Source organism: Mastigoproctus giganteus, chromosome 4, assembly GCF_048544385.1.
Source record: "Mastigoproctus giganteus isolate SK-2022 chromosome 4, ASM4854438v1, whole genome shotgun sequence".
Classification (NCBI taxonomy): Eukaryota; Metazoa; Arthropoda; class Arachnida; order Uropygi; family Thelyphonidae; genus Mastigoproctus; species Mastigoproctus giganteus.
The window spans coordinates 196,922,405-196,941,754 of NC_143578.1; the positions used below are offsets into that span (position 1 = coordinate 196,922,405).

The following is a 19,350-nucleotide window of genomic DNA, read 5'->3' on the forward strand; positions in this document are numbered from 1 at the left end:
ATACAAGGTGAGTACCGTTTTCTAAGCATTTGCTATTCATTTTTTAGTAATAATTCAATATAAATTGAGTATGCAAATGGGCTCCAGAACCTTCATGGGAGATGTGAGATGCAGTAAATAATGTGATTCACTTATCTACTTTCAGAGATACTTTCAGCAGAACAAAAAAAAAAAAAAAAAAAAGACCCGGCTCAGTTCCTGTCATTGGAAAAAGTTCAAAAGTACTATCCATGGGCCTTGGGGGAGGTATGCAGGTTTTTCCCTCAGAAACATCCCAAAACAGGCAAATTGACCAAAAAATGGAGATAATCAAATGTCATAGTGGTGAAAGCCAAAATGGAAATGGTTCAGTTATTTACAATTTGATTGGTTATTATGATGTGGTTACAAAGGAACTGGACTGGACGCAAAAAATAACAGAAGAAAACCAAGGACATACAAAAGATGACAGAATGGGAGACAACAACTGGCAAACTGCAAGGATAGATAACAACCACAGGTAATAGCACAAGAAGTTCAGCTGCATACACAGCGCAGGCATATAGCAGAGATGATGATAATTCACCCAGATAATAAGGCACCCTGACAGAATCCCAGAGTATCTGATGCAAGAAATCACCTATATGAAGCCAAAAGACAAAGACACCACAAACCTGGTGAAGTACCTGTCTCCCAACAATGAACAAGATACTCGCTAGCTGCATAACCAAAAAAAAAAAAAAAAAAAAAAAAAAGATATCTAGAAAGCCTACAAGAAACACCACCACCTTTACACGGTTTACATTGACTACTGCAAGGCCTTTGACTTTGTATGCTATAGCTGGCTGATAATCACACCGAAGATTTACAAAATTAATCTGACCCTGATACATTTCCTAGAAGCAACCACGATGAAGTGGAAGACTTCATCAAGGCGGAGGACATAACTACCAAACCAATTCCCATCAGAAGAGAAATTGTCCAGATGTCCTGAGAACACTTGTTCTGTCTAGAACTCAACAACAGCAAGTACAGATAAACGCTAAAAGAAGGGAGGAAGAACCTGTATACCCTCTTTCACCTGATGTACACGAATGACATCAAACTCTATGCGGCAACTGAGAATCAAATCCAACAGCTACTCTGCATCACTGAAGAATTCAGCACTGACATCAGGTTGCAATTTGGCCTAGACAAATGTAAACTCTATGCGGCAACTGAGAATAAAATCCAACAGCTACTCTGCATCACTGAAGAATTCAGCACTGACATCAGGTTGCAATTTGGCCTAGACAAATGTAAAACCCATGGACTGCATCAGGGAAATCTAGTTAGCCAAAACTACCAGCTGAAGCTTCGAAGAGATCCAAGACATGACAGAGGGAGAGACCTACAAATATCTGAGGATGATGGAGGCTCACCAGTTAGAACATAAGATCAAAGCCTACCTGACTGAGAAATACCATCAGCATGCTAAAATCTAAGCTGAATGGTGGGAACCTGGTCAGAGTCATAAACACCTATACAGTCCCATTACTAACATACTCCTTTGGATCACAGTTCTTTGGACCAACGTTGAGCTGGAGGAAATTATGAGATTGACCGAGATAATGATGATCAAGAGCCACCAACACCACCCAAAATCAGCCATTGAGAGACTGACCATAGCCTAGAAAGAAGGAGGGAGGAATTTGGCAGATTTCACTGAACAACAGAAAAAGACAATTAAGAACCTGAAGGATTAATTCCAGGAAAACAGCATCAGTCTATCAAGCCATATGGAAGATAAACAAATGGCACACACTGCTCAACCTCAACAATGAGATCCCCACTCACACAGAAGGAACAAAGAGAGAAAGATGGGCAAACAATGCGGTCCATGGCAAACAATACAATGTTCTCCATCAAGGCTATACAGATACGTTGGCTTCCAACACATGGTTGCTGAGCATGAGATCCTTCCCCAAGACTGAAGGATTCATTCATGCATGCCATCTGCCTTAAACACGTCACAGGGTATCGTGACTCATACGGAAATAGCCGATGGCAATTTACTGGTGAGTCATGATTTAATCCGTTGCGGAACCTGTGCAATGCTTTCCAAGGTCAATCTGGTGACTAATCGTAGCTCACCTGGGGATTCTTTTCTTTGTGATCGATGTAAGGAGTGCACCGATCTTAAATTACAATTTGGTGCACTGATGGAACAATTTGAGTCCCTGAAAAAACGGGTGCTTGCCATCAAGAATAATGCATCTGGGAGCTTGTCAGGGACTCAAGACTTCAGCAATCTACCAAGTGATGCACACCCAATTTGGGCCTCAAAACAGAAAAACCAAGTGCAAACTACTCTGGTTAAAAAGGACATTGTTTTATTAGGAGACTCCATTGTCAGGGAAACGGGGAATATTTTTTGAAATATGGATAGATGGAGTAGAACCAGGGTATGTCTGCCGGGAGCAACCATTAATGATGTCACCAACAGACTGTCAGATTTTAAGGGGGGTAAAGAGAATATTAATATTCATGTGGGGACTAATGACATTAAACGTACACAATCTGACGATTTGTTGGAAAAATACAGGACCATGCTGAGGAAATGCTGAGAGCTAGGCCACAATGTCTATGTGTCTGCAATTCTGCCCACACACGATAGGAGAGATTATATGTTAAAAGCCTTGTGGATTAACTCAAGACTTGAAGGACTCTGCAAGGCTTTAGGGGGGAAATTTCTATCAGCATGGCCTACACTTGTAGATAGAAGGAATTTGTTTTGTAGAGACGGGATATACTTAAACAAAGGTGGTGCATAAGTTTTTGCCAGTATTATTGAGGATACCTTAAAGGTTCAGGGAAACTGCTAGTTTGTGGGGGGGGGGGATGTGGGTAATACAGACACGCATTTATCTGATAATATTGGTCAAAGTAACTCTTGCACATACCTCAAGTGTTCTTATCTGTTACCCCCAACTGGACATATTATCTAGATGTTCTGGGGGCAGAAATGTTTCAAGTGAGCGGGTAACTAATGCCAGGGAAGAGAGCCTAAAAAACTTCAAGGGTTGTGTTAGGGTTGCTAAATATACAAGAACAGTAAGTCTTATTTGTTTATATAGTAATGTTAGAAGTGTCATCAATAAAATGAGTGAATTCGAACTGCTGGATAAAACAAGTAACGCGGACATCATAAGGCTTACGGAGACGTGGTGCCACCCGGAAATTGGCGATGATGAGTTTCAGTACAGCTTGTATAATGTATTTAGGAAGGATAAGGTAGATAGAAGGGGTGGTGGGATAATGCTTCTTATCAGAAGCAGCCTGAGTGCGACAATAGCTTTCCCGGATTCAGACATTTCACATGCTAGTATAGAATTTGTATGGTGTGAGATAGTTGGAAACAAAGGTATAATGCGAGTAGGAGTAATCTACAGACCAGGTGATTGTGAAGATTATGACAAAAGCCTCTACATGCAAATGGAATGGGCAAGTAAGCGTCAATGTCTTATTATGGGTGATTTCAATTTGCCTCTAACTGATTGGAGTAAATGGGAACAAAATTTTTAAATCAACTAGATGACAGTTATTTGTATTAACATGTCAGGGAAAGTACTAGAGAAAAGAATATCCTAGACCTCATCATCACCCATGAATCAGATGACATAACAGGGCTGACAGTAGAGAAATCAGTAGCAGGAAGTGATCACGGAGTTCTACGGTGGATGATGATGAGAGAGGTAGCAGCAGTAAAAGGCAAAGGAATGGGTTTTAATTTCAGAAAAGAAAATCATGATTCCTTAAGGTACTACATGGCCTCTATTAACTGGTAGATATCACATAGAGAATGAATACATTTTAACTGTGGTATGCTTTGAAAACATTAATCACAGATGCCTTGAATGCGTATTTACTATTAAAAAAATATTCCACGAGGAGGGTTCCAAACTGGATGAATAGTGAAGTTGCCACACTACTTGAGCAGAAAAAGGTGGTTTGGAAAGGTTACAGAGCAATAAAAATACTGAAGCCTATAACAGCTACAAGATGATCTGTAATAGAGCCACAGAAGAGGTTCAACAGGCAAAGGCAGTTTATGAGAAATCACTACCAAACAGAGCAAAGGGGGGGGGGAATAAGGAATCCTTCACATACATAAATACCAAGAAGAGCAGGACAAACCAGATCGGATCTTTACGTAAGGGAAAGGGGATAGTATTAAATACACCAGCTGCAGTTGCAGATGAACCTCAACAGTTATTTTGCATTGATATTTACAAATGAAAAACCTTTTGTGGCAATGGGAAATTGTGGGAGCGAAGTTGAAAAATATGTAATTAATGATATTGAAATTTAGCAAGATTATTTAATGAAAAAAACTTTTAAGCCTACAGGCCAGTAAGGCTCCTGGAGTTGATGGAATATACCCTATAATCTTAAGGGAGGCGGCAAGTGAGTGCATTGAACCATTGAGGCTAATTATGCGAGCATCACTAGACTCTGGGGAGATTCCCTTGGATTGGAAAAGTGCCAATGTATCTCCTATACATAAGGGTGGCTCTAAGAGTGAAGTAGGAGATTATCGACCTGTCAGTCTGACTTCAGTGGTTGGGAAAATCGTGGAGGCAATGATCAAGGTTGGAATTCAGGATCATTTGGATCGAATTGAAATTCTCAAGGATACTCAGCATGGTTTTGTAAAGGGAAAATCATGTTTAACAAATCTGGTTCACTATTTTGAAAGGGTCACTCACGAGCTGGATTTAGGGAATAATTTTGACATTGTTTATTTAGATTTCAGCAAAGCTTTTGACTTAGTCCCACATGAGTGGTTGCTTTATAAGCTGGAACAGGTTGGAATCAGTGGGAAAATCCTTAGATGGATAGCAGGATGGCTTCAGGGGCAGGAGGCAGAGGGTTGTGATAAATGGCTATTCCTCAGATTGGGTTGATGTAAGAAGTGGGATTCCCCAAGGATCAGTATTAGGACCACTGTTGTTTTTAATTTTCATAAACGACATCAATGAAGGGATAGAGGGCATGATGTCTAAATTTGCAGATGATGTTAAAATTGGTAGAGTAGTTAATAATCACTGTCAAGCTGAGCTTCTTCAGAGAGACCTACATAGATCTCAGGAATGGTCAGAAAAATGGCAGCTATGCTTTAATCCAACAAAGTGTAAGATATTACACCTGGGAAACAGTAATCCCAAAATAACTTATTCACTTGGTGGAGTTCAACTAAACTCAGTATTGGAGGAAAGGGACTTGGGTGTTACGATACATCAGACATGAAATTCTCTGAGCATTGTTAACAGGTTGCAAGGAAGGCCCATGGTGTCCTATCGATGATCTATTGAACTTTTGCAAGTAGAGATAGGGCGTGATAATCCCATTATATAAGGCTTTTGTTAGACCACACTTGGAATATTGTATTCAAGTATGGAGACCGCACCTAAAGAAAGACATCAAGCTTCTTGAAAGTGTGCAAAGACGGGTAACTCGCCTGGTAAGATCGGCAAACGGGCGTCCTTATGAAGAAAGACTTCGAATATGTGGGTTGCAGAGTTTGGAAACTAGACACCTTAGAGGAGATTTGATTGAGGTGTTTAAGGCTCTGAGACGCATCACTAAAATGAATGAGGATGAAATTTTCAAGATTATAAATGATGCTAGAACTAGGGAACATAAATTCAAGTTACGGGGGGAAATGTTTAGATTGGACTGCAGGAAGTTTTATTTTAGCCAGCGAGTTATAAATTACTGGAATAAGTTGCCTACATGGGTGGTAGAGGCTGACAGTTTGGGGAAATTCAAAGGTCATCTGGATAGAACCTTCGGTTCAGGGAAGTGCATAGGATGATAGGTTTAATTTCCTTTTCTTTTATTAATTATTATTATTATTTTTTTATCATTGTTTTTTTTTTTTTTTTTTTTTTTGGCTGGTGCAGCATAAGCCATAGGCTTTCTTGCACCATGCGGCCATTACTAATACTAAGACAAGGTAATCACCACCAGGAACTACAGGAAATGCACCACCAAGGACTCCAGATTGACAGAGGACACATGTCAATGATATTTCTGGGTTGACATTTCAAGCCAGAAACAGTTCAGCCCATCACCATGAGATGCAGGGTGATTACTCAGATGGAATATATTCATAGACATGACCAGGTCACCAGGATAATACATCAGAAGCTAGTGCAAAAACATCATTTAATTAAAGAAAGTTACTGTATTACAAGTATGATCCCCATGGTGTACTAGAGACCTGTACTCCAAACTATATTGAAAGAGCACCATAATAATGGTGAAGACAATTCTGTGTGAGAGACCATACAGAATCTTCATCAACAAGAAGGAAATGGCTACCTAGCATTAACATAGCAGTGTACAATGCTGATGACCTCCATAAAAATTAAGGAAAAGGTCAGGAAGTACACAGACTTAAGATAGGAAAGAAGGGATATGGAACAAGTAATGACCAACCAGATCACTGTGGCAACCAGCAACACAGTGATAAAGAGCTTCCATAAGAAGCTAGCAGCAATATGCCTCCTAGAGAACACTTACATGAAACCCCAGAAAGCTGGAATCCTGAATACCTGTAGGATACATAGAGTTCCTTGACCACCCCCATCTCTTCATGCACACTGTGGGTGACCACTCAGGTGCGAACCAACGTAAGTAGAGGTCGAGGTGTGGTGCACACACACCAAATGGAGGAATGCCGTTCCTCTGTGTTACCAGGCAATACAAGGTGGTAGATGACTCTCAAAAACCGGTCCAATACCACCACTTTGCTTATTGGAGGTTTGAAGTGATGGAACCCATGTTTAGTATCCAAAGCGAAGTTCCGGTCAACCCTTCCCCATCTCTTCCATCATGAAGTATGACTGATGACTTTTGAGGTTATGATGGACATCATGGCAAGATCCAATCATCCTTACATTTCGTTGGTACAGTTCTAAAACGGTCTTCGCAGGCTGGCCGCCAGTTAGTACACCAGACCGAAACTATTGGTAACTCTCTAGGAGGCTTCCAGATCAGCTAGTGTATAATCTTGCTAGCTCTACAATGCCAGATAGTGACCAGAGGGAATCCGAGTAATGTGTATGCAGGGGACATTATCGAGGCCATGTTATTTCAAGGATCTGGTTATATTCTTACCACGTGTACGCAATATCCAAAAATTTCATTACTTCATACAGCGGCGTCTCCGTAGCCAGGTGGGCAGGAGCAGCAGTGCGTAGCACACGCTTCTTGATTAGACTGGGGTTCGAGCCCATGCCCACCAAATACGGAGGATATGGAAAGGTCAGGGAATGACCACCGCATATCCCTGGAGCAATATGGCCTTAGTTGCTAATGCTCCTAAAAACCAAATAGCAACAACAACAACTTCATACAGCATGTGCCCCCTCCCCCCAACCTTTTCTTACTATTGAATACACCATGAATTGTCAAACTAATAGAATAAGCTTATCTGCAAAAAGATCCAAATCTCCCAAACACTTCCTAGTTCATTTCACAAATATACGTGGTCTTAGTTCTAATCTCAATGATGTCCAATTCTACTTACAGTCTGCCAAACCCCATGTATTTTTTCTGACAGAATCTCAGTTATCGGTTGATTCAACTACTGCTCATCTCAGTTGCCCAAATTATTTGCTGTACAAGTCTTTTTGCTTCAAAGGTGGTACTTATGCATATGTCTGTTCCGATATTCCCTGTCAGACTCTTGGTAATTTGGAATCTCCTCTTTTCAATCTTCTCTGGCTTAAAATCTCTCTCGCTCATTCTGTCAAATTCATCTGTTGTCTCTACTCTTCTCCCAGGGGCTCATATCTGGTGAGTATGGGCTTGGCACACCCAGGTTCCTGAGATGGATATCATCATTCTTCTCTTTCTTGGTGATTCCCTTCTACTTTTGACACTCTCTCTCTCTCTCTCTCTCTCTCTCTCTCAGGATAACTCGGGAATTTATATTTTTTTGGCTGGTACAGCATAAGACTCAGGCTTCCTTGCACCATATAGCTAATAATAATAACAAAACTCCACTAATCACTTGGAGCTCTTTGACTTCCTCTCTTTGCAACTTGACTTTCTCCAGTCCAACTTTCCTAACAGTGAGGTAATTTTCCTCGATGATTTTAATGTTCACAACTCCATCCGGCTTCCGTTTTCTAGTCACACAGACCCAGCTGATCGAGATGCTGAGGCTTTTGCAATTACTAATGACCTCGCACAGAGTGTTAATTTACCTACCAGAATATCGGACAATCCTAACCATACAGCCAACATGCTTCAACTTTTTCTCACAAACAACCCTTCTAAGTACACGGTCGAAGTGAGTGGTTCTTTAGGCACCTGAGATCACAAGGCATCTGAGATCTAAGTACATGGTCGAAGTGAGTGGTCCTTTAGGCACCTGAGATCACAGCTTGGTGATTGTCTCTTCTCCAATGCAGCGTTTATCTCATTGCTATTCCCAACCTCATGTTGTTTGGCATTACAAGGATGCAAAATGGGATGACCTGCGAAATTACTTTTCTTTGGTCGGATTACTGTTTCAAAACTTCTGATGTCAAATTTGCTTAGATCATGTCAGTGAAATTATTCTTGTAGGAATGGAATTCTTTATTCCACACTCCATTTAAACTCTGGTCCTATATCTAAACCTTGTTTTCCAATAAATGTGCCAAGGCTGTTCAAGAGAAGAACGTTGCATATCGTAATTGGCTTGTTTCTAATTGTTCAGTTTCATTTTCTGCCTACACCAAAGCTCTCAACAATTGTAAAGCTGTTATTAATCAGTCCAAACTAGATTTTGAACAGGCTAAGAGTAGAAAACGTGCTTCTTGCCCTAATGTTATTGTCTCTTGCTGGCCAAAAAAAGTTGCAGCCAAAGCTATTGGCCGCAACTTTTGCCTATCTCTGCTCCCACTTCTGTCAAAACCAAATGGTTCTATTGTCACTTCAGCCAAAGAAAAAGCTGACCTGTTAGCATCCCATTTTTCTTCCAACTCATGTATTAATATAATCTTGGTTTTTACCAAGATCATTAATACATGAGTTACCAAGATCATTAATACACCTCCCAACATTCCGAATGCATTCCATTCAATGTCTCCTGTGGTCTTCCGTCAAAACCATCATTAACAGGTCCCACAGGAACTAGCTGTTGGTCAGGGAAACGGGGAACATATGGTCCAAAAAGGTTAGGTGGAACACTACCAGGGTATATCTGCCAGGGGTAAAGGATGATGAAGTTCTACAGCAAATATCATCTTTTAAGGGAACAAAAGGTGATATTGTTGTACACACTGGCACTAATGATATTAAGAGTAGGAGACTGGCAGAATTGCAGGAACAGGTCAATGTTGAAAATAAGCTGTGAGTTAGAGTTGAATTTGAAAGTTTCTGCAATTCTTCCCAGACAAGATAGAAGGGAGTATATGGTGAGAGCCTTGTTGATCAATTCGGCACAGGAGAAATTGTGCAAGTCTCAAGGGTTAAAATTTTTCTCAGCCTGATCTGTGCTTGTTAACGAGAGAGAGAGAGAGAGAGAGAGAGAGAGAGAGAGAGAGAGAGAGAGAGAGAGAGAGAGAGAGAGAGAGAGAGAGAGAGAGAGAGACTGCTTCTACATGGATGAGATACGCTTAAATAGAAAGAGTGCAAGAATATTTGCTGATGCTATCGAGGCAGTGTCAGAAAACTGCTAGGTTGGGGGGATACATGGACTAATAGATTAACAGTAGCCGCTGGCAGAGGTGAAAGTGATTCTTGCACTGCTTCTATTGGAATGAGCAGCAGCCTGGAAAACAAGGTGCAGCAGATTTCAGAGACTACTGGCAGTCACTGCGACACAAGTAAATACATGCGCTGTGTTCGGGTAACTAAAAATAGGAACAGGTGCATGTATACTTGCATGTACAACAATGCTAGGAGTTTGGTAAATAAATTTGATGAATTTGAGGTGTTCGTCAAACAATCAAAGGAAGATATTGTTGGGATATCAGAGACGTGGTGTCACACAAAAATAAGGAATGGAGAACTGGAATTTGGACAGAAAACAAAGACAGAATAGTAAGGGAGGAGGGGATATACTATTAGTTAAGAAACATAAAATCCAAGGAAATGAAGCCAGTCGACATCGGTGGACAGTGCAGTGTCGAGCCAGTTTGGTGTGACATAAGCATTGGGAGATCAAAATTGAGAGTAGGAGTGTGTTACAGGCCCAATGACTCTGATGAGTTAATAAACAACTTCACATGAAAATAGAGTGGGCCAGTAAATTAGAGTGTCCTATAATGGGGGATTTTAATTTCCCAGATATTGACAGGAATTTGTGGTTTGGTCACTCACACACTAACAAGGCTTTTTAGATTTATATAAATGATTGTTTTCCGCAGCAGCATGTCGCGAGGCAAATAGAAGGAGTTATACCCTTGATTTGATTATCAGTAGTGATAAGTGCTGGGAAAGTAAAAATGAGAGTAGGAGTGTGTTATAGGCCCAATGACTCTGATGAGTATAATAAACAACTGTACAAAGAAATAGAGTGGGCCAGAAAATTAGAGTTTCTTATAATGGGGGATTTTAATTTCCCAGATATTGACAGGAATTTGTGGTTTGGTCACTCACACACTAACAAGGCTTTTTTGATTTATTCTATGATTGTTTTCCACAGCAGCATGTTCATGAGGCAACTAGAGGGAGTAATACTCTTGATCTGATTATCAGTAGTGATTATTTATGCATTAAGAATCTGCAGATAAAGGAACCACTAGGTGGCAGTGATCACAGTGTGATGATGTGAGATTTACTCAAAGAGCTAACTTCCATCAGGAGTAAAGGAAAGAGTTTTTACTTTCACAAAGGTGACTATGGTGGTCTGAGACAGTATTTATATTCTATACGTTGGAACCAACTGATGATGATGTTACCAACAGCAAATTCAAAATGGGAAGCTTTGAAAGAATTAATCTTGGAAGATACTAGGCTTTTCATAACAACTAAGATATATTGTTCAAGGTTTAGACCTAAACGGATGTCAGATGAACTAATGAGACATGTGGCAGAGAAGAAAAATGCACGGGATACATATAAATTAACATGTGACACAGAAGCCCATGATAGATATAAGCTGGTTTGTAACCAAATCACAAAGGAGGTTAGGCAGGCAAAGGCAGATTATGAGAAATCTTTGGCAAACAATGCAAAGAAAAACAGTAAAGAGTTCTATACTTATGTAAACTCTAGACGAAAGGGGATGAATCAGATTGGTCCACTTGATATCGATGATTCAGATGTTGATGATCCTGCTCAGGTAGCTAATAAACTAAATACGTATTTTGCATCTACATTCATACATGAGGAGTTATTCTGGGAGGAGAATGCCAGAGGTGAATTAAACTCTGGTAGTGAGCTAAGATGATTTTGTAATAACAAAGAGCAAAGTGGAGGAGAAATTGTTGAGATAAACAAAAGAAAGGCACCTGGCTTAGATGGGATCTATCTAGTTATATCACAGGAGGCAGCAAAGGAAGTAAGAAAACTCTCAGCCATAATCATGAGAGCTTCCTTGGACTCAGGGGAGGTACCCATGGACAGGAGATGTGCAAATGTGATCCCAATTCACAAAGGAGGTGAAAAGTAATTAGAGACCTGTTAGTTTAACTTCTGTTCCAGGGAAATTAATGGAGGCACTGGTTAAAGAAGCATTGCAGGATTGTCTAGACAAGACTTCAGTAATAGCTCGGACACAGCATCGGTTTGTTAAGTGGAAACCTTGTCTGAGCAATTTCATCGGATACCATGATATGGTGACAAAAGAACTGGATGCAAAGAATAATTTTGATATCATATATTTGGAACTTAGAAAGGCTTTTGATATTGTTGCACATGGAAATCTGCTGCACAAATTGAAGCAGTGTGGCATTGAAGGCAAATTGCTGCTATGGATAAAGGGATGGTTAAGTGGGAGAAGGCAGAGAGTAGTAATCAATGGACAGTGCTCATCATGGTCAAATGTTATTAGTTGAGACCTTCAGGGTTCAGTGTTGTGTCCATTGTTGTTTTCTGTATTTATTAATGATATTCATGATGGTATTTATTAATGATATTCACAAAGTTTGCACATGATACGACGGTCGGTAGGGTTGTTAATGACACTAATGACAGTACGCAGCTGCAACAGAATCTAAAAAAGTTGAGCAGATGTGCTAAGAGGTGGCAACTGAAGTTTAACATTGACAAATGTACAGTACTGCATGTGGGAAGCAGTAACCCCAGAGTAATGTATCAACTGTGTGGTACTACAATGACAATGGTAGAGAGGAAAAAGGACCTGGGGGTAATTGTGCAGGCAGATATGAAGTTTTCTGAGCAGTGCAGATGGTCTGCGAGAGTAGCTCATGGTGTCTTGTCAATGATATAGAGGAATTTTTCTAGTAGGGATAAGGAGGTAATTATCCTCTTGTATAAGGTAATGAGCAGGTCACACCTTGAGTACTGTATACAGGTCTGGAGGCCATATTTTAAGAAAGATGTAGACCTCCTGGAAAGAATACAGAGAAGGGGCAACAAGATTAGTGAATGGAACAAAGGGTTGCTCTTATGAAGAAAGGCTTAAGTTTTGCAAATTACAGTTTCTGGAGATTAGGCACCTGCGAGGTGATTTGATTGAGGTGTATAAAGCCTTGAATGGTTTTAGCATGCTCAATGCTGATGGGATTCTTTCTCTTGCTCAGAATAATCTTCTGAGAGGGCATAAATTCAAATTGAGGAAAGACAGTAGTAGGATAGATGTGCGTAAGTTTGCCTTTAGCCAGCGGGTGGTTGTTTGCTGGAGAAACTTCCATCTGTTGTTGTAGATGTTTATAGCTTAAACAGATACAAGGCAGAACTAGACAAACATTTGGATTGAATGAATGGGTGAAATAAGAAGAGGTTTTTTTTTTTTTTTTTTTTGGCTGATGCTATATAAGCTTGCTTTCTTGCATCATGTGCCTTTACTAATGCTAAAAGGATGTCAGAAAGATTTTAACGAATCTTAATGCTCAGAAAGTACCAGGTCCTGATGGTACTTCACTTGTTCTCAGAACCTGTGATCCTGATCTTACTCCTGTTCTTTGCAGTCTTTTTTCACTTTCTTATTGTAAAGGTGTTTTTCCTTCTGCTTGGAAATTTGCTCATATCCAGCCAGTTCCTAAAAAGGGTGACAAATCTCTCCCATCCAACTATCGTCCCATTGCAACTTTTTTAATGGATTGTTTTTATATACATTTTACTTAATGGCAATATGATTAATTGGTGCTATAACCAGGTCAAAATAATGACCAAGTGCTGTTTTGCAATGTTGGCATTTTGATGTTAGTGTTGAATGCTGTCACAGTATTTGGAGGCATTTCAATCATTCACATTATTTGGCTGATTGATTGATTTGGTAGTTGTTGGCGCATCGGCTTCTGTGGCCATATTGCACCTCCCAAGGTTTTTGCAGTACTTTGATCCAAGCCCGAGGCGAGAATCGAACCCGCGACCTTTGGGTTGCCGGGCAGGTACTTTACCCACTCGGCTAGCCCAGTCGGCCATTATTTGGCATTACAAATCATTCACACTATGAAGTGTTCGAATTCTGCAGAGGGCTTACACTCTTATGATACTAAACTGAAACTAAACAAAAGCATTATAATTATAACATTAAAACCAGCGAGTCATCATGCAAGTCAAAGAAACTGCAGGTGAACTATGGCATGCGCACAGTAGAAAAAACACCCGATACTGAGCTCCATTAATCAGTGTTACTCTTGTTCTTCAGATGGGAAAGGCAGCGGACTTAAGCGAGTTTGACAAAGGCCAAATTGTAATGACAAGATGACTGGGTCATAGCATATCTGAAACGGCACGGCTGGTGGGATGCTCACAGTCAGCCATGGTTAGTACCTACCGAAAGTGGTCCAAGGAGCAAAAACTCACAAATAGCCTGCGAGGTGTTGGACGACCACGGCTCATCGAGGTGAGCGAAGGCTCTCTCCCTGATGGAATGTGGCAACAGAAGGGCGACTGTGGCACAACTTGCCAGTAATTGGAATGCTGGTGATGGGAGTAATGTGTCACAACATACAGTACATCGAACCCTGCTGAAAATGGGGCTGCTTAGCCACAGGCCACTCCAAGTATCCATGCTAACCATGGTTCACCAGCGATAGCACCTACAATGGTCACGCGAGCATCGTAACTGGACCTTGAGTGATTGGAAGAAGGTTGTCTGGTCCGATGAATCATGTTTCCTGTTGCACTATGTGTATGGCCAGCTACATGTGCATTGTTTACCTGCAGAAGTGATGGCACCTGGATGAACCGTATGACAAAAACAAGCCAGTGGCGGCAGTGTCGTGCTTTGGGCGATGTTCTGCTGGGATACCCTGGGTCCCGTCATCCATGTGTCGGGCACTCTGATGTCTACCGCCTACCTAAACATCATGAGAGGGTGCTGCTCTCCTATTGTATGGCTGTGTGCTTTGTACCTCCGGTTAATCAGTTAAATCAACAGAATTATGCTTAAATTTATATTACGATTGTGATTAGCATTAGCATTTGTAGAGGCATTTGATGCAAGAAAGCAAGCTTATGCAGCATCAGCCAAAAAAAAAAATAAATAAATAAAATAAATAAAAAAAAAAAAAAAACGACTTCCACTTCACCCCTCTGTTCGTTCAAAATACCTGTCCAGCTGAGCCTTAAACTTATTTAGGCTATCAACTTCCACGACAAGGGATGGAAGTCTGTTCCACCAACCAACCACCCGCTGGCTTAAGGCAAATTTCCGCACGTCTATCCTACATCTGTCTTTCCTCAATTTGAATTTATGCCCTCTCAGGTGATTATTCTGAGCGAGAGGAAGAATCCCATTAGCATTGAGTTGAGACATCCAGGTATTTATGTACTGAGACATCAACTGAGGTAACAACTGAGACATCCAGGTATTTATTATTTATAGTTTTCTCATACTGCAAAATTTGCTGTTTTACTACTGATGGTTGACCAGAGCTATCTACCGCTTCCGGCTACAGGTCAAGGCCAGGCAAATACGCTATGGGTTTGTACTTGCAGTCAGGTGACCATGGTGACATGCATAAATTGCTGCCTCCTAGCAATTATCTATGCCTCATAAAAGTGGATCTACTACATTCAGCAGTGACAAGTTTAGCCAACTGAAATAAGAAGTCTGCTGACGAGGCTACTAGTGACGGTCGTGTTCCAAGCCGCTAAGTGGATTTTTCTTATTTATTGATTTGAAATTATTGTTTTTCTAAAACTTTTGATTTAAATTTAGTAGTATAACATTATTTTGTGATTTTTTGATTAATTTGGTGTATTTATTCTTTACTCGGCCTTGTAAAAGTATCGGTAAGGGTTTCCACGTGTTCGTAACTACCGCTACCGTTATTAACTTTCCCGCCATTGTGATACCGTACTAGATATACCGTAGGTTATATACCGTACTAGATAGCGTTAGTTGAACTTCGTTAGCAGTTAAATTGTACGTTTAAATAAATACATATAACGACTTAGATTACAAACGTAATATAATTAATAACATAACATAATTAATTAATAAATTAATAGAATCATGACTCAGACCAGAGCAGCAAAGCAAAAGGCTCAAGCTAATGGAAGTGCTGTGGCTCAGAGCAGAACTGAGGGGGACAGTTGTCCTCTGACTCACAGCCTTATAAAATGCACTGTTTGCTTGATGTTTGCAGAGCAATCGGGTACGGGACATGATACTGCCAAGGGGGATGTCTTTGTGTGTGCGCGATGCAAGGAGTGTATCGATATCAGGCAACAACTCGGCGTTCTTTTGGGCCTATATGAGAGCTTGAAGGACAGGGTGGATGCCCTCGAAGAAACTAAATTGAGGGGCCCATCAAGCTCTCAGCTGCCCACATCAACGCCAGAGCTTGCACTTGGGCATTGCGTGACACAGAGACAACCCCCAAGGCAGAATGCGCTGGTCCCGAAGGAACTAGTAGTTGTTGGTGACTCTATTGTCAGGGAAACGGGGAACATGCTTTGTAAAAAAGATAGGTGGAACAGGGCCAGGGTATGTCTGCCAGGGGCAAAGGTTGATGACGTTGTAGAGCGAATATCATCTTTTAAGGGCACAAAAGGTGATATAGTTGTACACGTTGGCACTAATAATATTAAGAGTAGGAGACCGGCAGAATTACTTAACAAGTACAGGTCACTGTTGAACAAAAGCTGAGAATTAGGGTTGAATTTGAAAGTGTCTGCAATTCTGCCCAGACACGATAGGAGGGAGTATATGATGAGAGCCTTGTCGATCAATTCGGCCCTGGAAAGATTGTGCAAGGCTCAAGGGGTAGAATTTTTTTCAGCCTGGACTGTACTTGTTAACAGGAGAGATTGCTTCTACAGGGATGGGATACACTTAAATAGAAAGGGTGTAAGAATATTTGCTGATGCTATCGAGGCAGTGTTAGGTGGGTCAGAAAACTGCTAGCTTGGGGGGAGACAAAGACCAATAGATTGACAGTAGCCACTGGCAGAGGTGAAAGAGATTCTTGCACTGCTTCTATTAGAATGAGCAGACGCCTGAAAAACAAGATGCATGGTATTTCAGAGACTGCTGGGAGCCATTGTGGTACAAGTAAACACATGGGTTGTGTTAGGGTAGCTAAGAATAGAAACAGGTGCAGGTATACTTGCGTGTACACCAATGCTAGGAGTTTAGTAAATAAATTTGATTGAATTTGAGGTATTGCTCAAAACATCGAAGGCAGATATTGTTGGGATATCAGAGACGTGGTGTCACACAGATATAAGGGATGCGGAACTGCAATTTGGGGAGTACAACGTCTACAGAAAGGATAGACAGGATAGGAAGGGGGGAGGTGTTATGCTATTAGTTAAGAAACACATAAAAACCAAGGAAGTGAAGCCAGTCGACATCGCTGGACAGTGCAGTGTGGAGTCAGTTTGGTGTGACATAAACATTGGGAGATCAAAATTGAGAGTAGGAGTGTGCTATAGGCCTAATGACTCTGATGAGTATAATAAGGAACTGTACAGGGAAATAGAATGGGCCAGTAAATCAGAGTGTCTTATAATGGGAGATTTTAATTTCCCAGATATTGACTGGAATTTGGGGGATGGATACTCACACACTAGCAGGGCTTTTGTGGATTTATTGGATGATTGTTTTCTACATCAGCATGTTCGGGAGGCAACTAGAGGGAGTAATACTCTTGATTTGATTATCAGCAGTGATTCTTCATGCATTAAGAATCTGCAGATAAATGAACCACTAGGTGGCAGTGATCACAGTGTGCTGAAGTGGGATTTACTCAAAGAGGTAACTACCATTAGGGGTAAAGGGAAGGGTTATTGCTTCCGTAAAGGCAACTACGATGGACTGAGACAGTATTTAAATTCTATACAGTGGGACCAACTGATGATGTTACCAACAGCAAATTCAAAATGGGAAGCATTCAAAGAACTAATCTTGGAAGCTACTAGGCTTTACATACCAACTAAGAAATATTGTTCAAGGTTTAGGCCAAAATGGGTGTCAGATGAACTAATGACGCATATGGCAGAGAAGAAAAATGCATGGGATACTTACAAATTAACACATGACACAGAAGCCTATCATAGATACAAGTTGATATGCAACCAAGTTACAAAGGAGGTTAGGCAGGCGAAGGCAGATTACGAGAAATCCTTGGCAAGGGATGCAAAGAAAAACAGCAAAGAGTTCTTTACTCATGTAAACTCTAGAAGGAAAGGGATGAATCAGATTGGTCCACTTGATATTGATGGGTCAAGTGTTGATGATCCTGCTCAGGTGGCTAACAAACTAAATGAATATTTTGCATCGACATTCACACATGAGGAGTTATTCAGCGAGGGGAATGCCAGAGGTGTATTCAACTCTAGCAGTAAGTTACAGAATCTTGAAATAACTGGGAGTAAAGTGGAGGAGAAACTGTTGAAGATAAACACAAGAAAGGCACCCGGGGTGGATGAGATCTCTCCAGTTATATTAAAGGAGGCAGCAAAGGAAGTAAGCAAACCCTTAGCCATAATTATGAGAGCTTCCTTGGACTCAGGGGAGGTACCCATAGACTGGAAATGTGCAAATGTGACCCCAATTCACAAAGGAGGATCAAAGGCTGACACAAGTAATTATAGACCTGTGAGCTTAACTTCTGTTTCAGGAAAATTAATGGAGGCACTGGTTAAAGAAGCACTGCAGGATCATTTAGACAAGACTTCAGTTATAGCTCAGACACAGCATGGTTTTGTTAAGGGGAAGTCTTGCCTGACCAACTTGATTGGATACTATGATGCAGTCACAAAAGAACTGGATGCAGGGAATAACTTTGATATTATATACTTGGATCTTAGAAAGGCTTTTGATACTGTTGCACATGGAAGACTGCTACACAAATTGGAGCAGTGTGACATTGGAGGCAAATTGCTGCTATGGATAAAGGGGTGGTTGAGAGGGAGAAGACAGAGAGTGGTAATCAATGGACACTGCTCATCGTGGACTGATGTTATTAGTGGAGTCCCTCAGGGCTCAGTGTTGGGTCCATTATTGTTTTCTGTATTTATAAATGATATTGATGACGGTATATCGGGATTAATGTCCAAGTTTGCAGACGATACAAAGGTTGGCAGGGTTGTCAAGGACACTACTGACACTATGCTGCTGCAACAGGATCTGGAAAGGTTGAGCAGATGGGCTGAGGGGTGGCAAATGAAGTTTAACATTGACAAATGTAAAGTACTACACATGGGAAACAGCAACCCCAGAGCAACGTATCAACTCTGTGGTACAACACTGACAGTGGTAGAGAATGAAAGGGACTTGGGGGTGGTTGTGCAGGCAGATATGAAGTTCTCTGAGCAGTGCAGACGGGCTGCAAGAGTAGCTCATGGAGTATTGTCAATGATATACAGGAATTTTTCCAGCAGGGATAAGGAGGTGATTATTCCATTGTATAAGGCGATGGTCAGGCCACACCTAGAGTACTGTATACAGGTCTGGAGGCCTCATTTCAAGAAGGATGTAGAGCTGCTGGAACGAGTACAGAGAAGGGCAACAAGATTAGTGAATGGAACAAAGGGGTGTTCTTACGAAGAACGGCTTAAGTTTTGCAAATTACAGTGTCTGGAGACTAGGCACCAGCGAGGTGATCTGATAGAGGTGTATAAAGCCTTGAATGGTTTAAGCATGCTCAATGCTGATGGGATTCTTCCTCTAGCTCAGAATAATCACCTGAGAGGGCATAAATTCAAATTGAGGAAAGACAGATGTAGGATAGACGTGCGGAAATT

General features: G+C 41.0%; 1 protein-coding gene across 1 annotated transcript in view; it reads right to left on the reverse strand.

The window, feature by feature from the left end:
* LOC150087309 (cytosolic phospholipase A2-like) overlaps positions 1–19,350 on the reverse strand; it is a 218,438-nt gene that overhangs the window by 24,403 nt on the left and 174,685 nt on the right. The window lies entirely within an intron of this gene.